Source organism: Gossypium hirsutum, chromosome A02, assembly GCF_007990345.1.
Source record: "Gossypium hirsutum isolate 1008001.06 chromosome A02, Gossypium_hirsutum_v2.1, whole genome shotgun sequence".
Taxonomy (NCBI): domain Eukaryota; kingdom Viridiplantae; phylum Streptophyta; class Magnoliopsida; order Malvales; family Malvaceae; genus Gossypium; species Gossypium hirsutum.
The window spans coordinates 11,670,658-11,676,854 of NC_053425.1; positions in this window are offsets into that span (position 1 = coordinate 11,670,658).

Sequence of the window (6,197 nt, forward strand, 5' to 3'; positions counted from 1 at the left end):
ATTCGAGGATCGTCTGGAAGCGTCATCACACTATCAATCAATATTTTGGTACTTTTTAAGTTATATATATATTGGTACATGGCATGTATAGGCTAGTGTCATAATGGTATATTTTGGCTTGTAAATGAAGTGTGTTGTGGTCATTTTGATTGGCTTTAAATGGTGAATTTGGAGCATGTTATGTGATGCATGTATAATGTCTAGGTGATGGTTTATTTTGGTAAGTGATTTAATTGTTGATTTAGTAGGTCTGAAGCATGTTTTAGTTGATGATAGGAATGTCATGATTTAGACTCGAATAAGGTTGTTTGATAGCCATTCATGTTTTGAAATGTGCCATGTTAATGGCTAGTGAATATGTACTTGTGTGTATAAATTGAAGGTGGAAAGTTGGCTTGGAAAATAGCCTTGAGTTGTCCACACGGGTTAACACACGGCTTGGAAATAGCCTTCAGTTGGCTTGAAATGTTATTTTACCATTCACTGGGGCTGAGGACCGGGTGTGTACCTTGGCATGTACCCCTTATTGTTTGCTGATGTACAAATGAATAAAGCTGTTTTGGCAGACGTAGCACACGGCCTGGAACGAGCGTGTGCAAGGCACACGGGCTGGACACACGGGCGTGTGGTTTGGCCATGTGAAAAGTCAGTATGATCCTGTATTCACACGGGCGTGTACTTGATGTGTGAGTGAACGAGTGGCACACGGCATTGTGACCCTGCAATGAGGAAAAATTTTTCTAGTTTTGTAAAGTTTTCTCGAGTTATCGGTTTAGCCCTGACCCTTTTAAGCATGTTTTAGGTACCATAGAACCTTTAAGGGAATGTGGATGTATGTATAAAATTTTATGCAAGTTGTGGAAATGTGACGAATATTCGATGTAGTCCGGTATGCTCGGCCTATTCTGGTGTCGGTCGGGTAAGGGGTGTTACATTTTTTGCCCAGCCCGGCCCGAATTTGCAAGAAAAAACTTGTTGCTTTTTGTTTTTTGTTTTTTTTTTTTGCAGTTGTTTCACTATTTTGGTGTTTCGCTATTATTAATTTATACTATTTTATTGTTATTTGTTTGGATATGTATACCTTGTTTTATTGTTAATTTTGCTACTATTTTAATGTATTTGTTTTTTGTGTTATTTAAGTATAAAAAAATTTTAATTATTTTCAATTTGTTGGGAAACATTTATTTTAATGTTTTTAGTGTATTTTATTTATTATATTTTTAAAAAATTTTATATAAAAATAATAATATAAAAAACTAATATAGGCAGCTCGAGCTCAAGCTTTAGTATTTTTATCTGGGTCAGACTTGGGCAAAATTTTAGGACCATTTTTCGGGTCAGGCTAGAAAAAGCCTAAATTCTTTGAGGCCAGACCAGACCGACTCACCCATGATCACCTTACTCCAAGGTTTCTGGTGGAAGAGATGGTAATGTAAAGTCATTGAGTTGATTTGGATGTTTCTTAGGTGTTGTATGCTAATGTATCTAGTCTGGATGAGGTATAACAATAATAAAACAAGAGGGCTACAAAAATTACTGTCGAGCTTGGTCGTGGAAAAATGTACTAGTAACTAATGGAAATGAATCCAATTGGGAAAAAATATTAGCATAAGGAAAATGCATAATAACTTATTTGACTTTTCAACTTCAAAAATAAAAATGGAATGATTACAAATGAGAGGGTAGGACTCTATTTATAGTTGAGCTCCCCCAGATCCACTAGTATAGTTTAAATTACATCGAAGATCGAGATTAAATTCTACCTACAATATGAGAGTCCTAAGAGATACAATCTTATCCCTTTAGGATTGCAAATATTCATCATGGTACTCTAGTTTTACCTGAGTGTTTCACTAAGACACCAGGCTTCAAGTATATGGACTTCTCCATGGTTCCAAGAATCACGCTAGTTTATGTGGGTTAAATGAGCCCCATTTGATCATTGACCTCCATGAGCGATTCAGTGCGCATGAGCTTCGATCACAGCTTGTGACATTCTTCCCTATCCATTCTCACTACTCTCTTATCGCTTCCTTAGAATGACATTGATCTAACTCGTCTCAAAACTATCTCAATGCCTCGACCGATTTCCAACTATTCTCTCTTCTAGGTAGTTTCTCCCCTCAAACATTTTCCTCGACTTATGCCTCTACCACTGTATAACTCAAATTGTATTTTCCCTTGGACATCTTGATCGTAAGAGCCTACTGCTCTTACTTGGCCCCATCGTGACTTGCCTTGGCCAGGATCCCCTTGATTCACACAGAAAGGCTTAGGCATGCTCACATTGAACACTATTATAACATTGATTATTGTCACTAACTCTGATTTTGTAAGCCCCTAACTTGCCCCTAACTTACCCGCTTTAGAACTTTGAAAGGGACCCTATGTCTTTGTCAAGTCAATGGTAAGTCATAATGAAAATACTAGAAAAGTGTTTGAGATGTGTCTTACTCATAACATTTATTCTGTTTAACTGCCCAATTTGCATCACTATTTTTCCCACAAAGTTCAAAGCACAACCCACATCTCTCATAAATGGTAGCCCTACTAATAACTCATCACACTTCATATCAATTTATCACCCCTCTAGCATTTCCAAAAGGGGTCTCCTTAGCACTTCGACTTCCCGAGCCAATATTCTCACCATAAGGAATATCCTCGGCTTGTTCAATTGTCGATAATATCTTGTTCCACCCCTCATGTATCAACTCACTAGCACTATGCATTATTGTTTTCAAGTATCCAAAATACATATGCAATCGATAAAAGAAACCAAAAGAGCATTAATCTTGTCAAGAAAATTTAAGCCAAGAAAAAATGCATAATCATCTAAATGAATTACCTGAAAGTCTTCTTTTCCTTTGTTAGCTCAAAAGATCAAACTGAAATTTCTAAGAGGGGTTGAATTGACTTTTAAAATTTTTTGAAAGCTAAAGAGAAAGGATAGAAAAGTGAACACAAGAATTTAGAGCGGTTCAGACTCCATTGCCTACTCCACTACCTTAGCTTTCCACAACTATAGACTTTCCAATTCACTAATTTGATCAACCTTTGAGGACAATGTTTAACCTAACAACTCCTTTAAGATTTCTACCTAAATCTTAAAACACAAACCCTCTCAAAGAGATACAAAAAAGAAAACAAAGAAATGATCCTTACAAGATCTGAGTGCTTGCAAATTAAGCTCAATTACAATGAAAACACTTGAGCAAATAGAATAGAATTAAAGCTCACAAGTGTATGAAAGAAAAGTATAGAAATATTTGACACAAAGGTTGTTTGATTAATGATTTTGCTTGAATGTTCTTTCTTATTGTTGTAGGACCTTTAAAAGCTGGCATTATATCCTTTAATTCATTTCCAGCCATTGTGGTTGTTGGAAACATGAATAAAGCCATTGGGATGAAAATACTAGATAAATAAATTCACTTGCAACAAATGTATCGATACTTTTTCTACAAGTATCGATACTATTAGCATTTAATGTATGATTTAGTAATCGTTAAAGTTAGTTTACAACGATATCAAAGATAATTTATCAATGTATGGTAAAAGGTATGGATACTTTTTTGTTATTAACTGAAAATAGAATGTCAATTTGGTATCAATTTAGAATGGTATCAATATTTTGAAAACTATCGATACTTGACCAAAAAGCATCAATACTTTTTAGCCTGGAGCAATGCCGACTTGTTTTAAAATAGTTTTAACTTGATTAAAAATGTTTAACTCAATTGCAATCATTTTAATTTGATTTTATCATTTTTCTAATTTTTTTCAACTTTAACTTTTATTCAAAAACATTTTAATTTGTTGTATCAAAACATATTATCAAATAAAGCTAGGTATAAAATCTCCCCTTTTTTATATAACATAATATTTTGGTAAATTTGTTTTTGAATTTTAATTTGTTACTCCCTTTTTTAAAGTTCAATTTGAATCAATGAATTAATTTTTATGAAATATGGAAATAATCAACCAAATACCAATAATTTGATCACTTGATTTTGATCACTTGATTTTGGCATTAAAAGATTAGTTATAGAAATAATCAACCAAATACCAATAATTTACCTTTCTCTTCTTTTCTCCCCACTTTTTGTTATATCAAAAATCAAAAAATAAAGCTTAAGAGAGAGATGTTAATCCAAGAAAAGGTCTCCCATCATGCTCATCTCAAATTTACCTTGCATTAGCTTGGAAAATTCTTGACAAAGAATATCATTAGTAGCTCCAAAAATAATATCATCAACATATATTTGAACTACTATTAAATCATTGTCTTTTCTTTTGATAAAAAAGTGTGGTGTCAATCTTCCTTTTACAAAAGCTTTTTTCATTAAGAAAATTTGATAATCTTTCATACCAAGCTCTAGGAGCTTGTTTTAAACAATATAAGACTTTTGAAAGTTTGAAAATGTGATTTTGAAATTTTGAATCTTCAAAACAGGGTGGTTGCTCAACTTACACTTCTTCATTTATAAAACCATTTAAAAAAGCTCTTTTAACATTTTTTTGATATAATTTAAAATCATTAAAGCATGCAAAAGCTAAAAGCATTCTAATGGCTTCCATCCTAGCTACTGAAGCATAAATTTTATCATAATTTATTTCTTCCTCTTGAGTGTAACATTGAGTAACAAGTTTAGCCTTGTTCCTCACTATGCTACCATTCTCATCTAGCTTTTTCCTAAAAACCCATTTAGTACCTAGTAGATTTATCACAAGGTCTTTCAACTAGGGTTCATACTTTACTTCTTTCAAAATGATTTAACTCTTCTTGCATAGCCAATATCCAATATTCATCATTTAATTCTTCTTTGATGTTTTAGGCTCAATGTATGAGATAAATGTAACATATTTACAAGTATTTCTAAGAGAATATCCAATAGTTACCCCTTTGGATGGATCTCCCAAAATCTTACCATCTTTCACATAGTTGAAATCTCTTGGATCAGTTACTTTCCTCTCTTCTATTATAAGCTCCTTTAAAGCATCTTGTGTTTGTTCATGTATCTTCTCACTTGATGATTGATCCACTTTATCATTATTATTAAAAATTCATACATCATCATCATCATCGTCATCAATACAAGAATCATTTCTAGGAGGAAGGTTAGAGTCATCAAAAATAACATGTATAGACTCCTCTACTACCAAAATTCTTTTGTTAAACACTCGAAAAGCTTTAAAATTTAAAGAATAACTAAGAAAATTTATTTCAGCACTTTTTGTATCAAATTTATCAAGATTTTCTTTTCCATTGTTTTAAAAAAAAATTGCATCCAAAAGGATAAAAATAACTAATGTTAGACTTTTTATTTTTGAAAAGTTCATATAGATTTTTCTTTAAAATAGGCCTAATTATCACTTTATTAACAATATAGCCAGCGGTATTTGTAGCTTCCGCCCAAACATATTTTGGTAAATTATTTTTACAAAGCATGAATTTTTTAGCCATTTCTTCTAAAGTTCTATTTTTCCTCTCAGCAACTTTATTTTGTTGAGGGGTTCTAGGTGTAGAAAAATTATGGCTAATTCCATTTGAGTTGCAAAAATTTTCAAAACCAAGATTTTGAAATTCGGTTTCATGGACACTTCTAACACCAATGACAAAGTAACCTTTTTCATTTTAATTTATTTTTGAAAATGTGATGACTTTTTCTAAAGCCTCATCTTTAGTACTAAAGCAAAAAACCCAAGTAAACCTAGAATAGTCATCAACAAGTACAAACGCATATTATTTTCCACCTAAGTTAGTTATCCTAATAAGACCAAATAAGTCTATGTGAATTGGTTGAAGAAATCTACTAGTTGATACATCATTAAAAGGTTTAAAGAAAACTCTCATATGTAACCTCCCAAACCGGCCTAGATGTTATGGCCGAATCGTGAAAGTCACCCCTATTATCAGTTGAAAACCTCAAATGCACTTCCTTTTAAATAAATAAGTGGTTACCTTTGTTATTTTGGAAAACATTCATTAAATAGATCCGCGTTCATTAAGTCAAGTTAATAACATTAGTGTGATTTTAGGAAAGCACGCTGCTTGACATTGTTTTAGAAAAATCCTATTAGGTTTAATTGCATCAAAAAAAATTTTTAAATCCAATTATCTATTAAGCCAAGTAACATGCTTAGTCACATTTCAAAATAGTCCTATAAATCAATTTAAAGTATGAAGTTATGCAAGC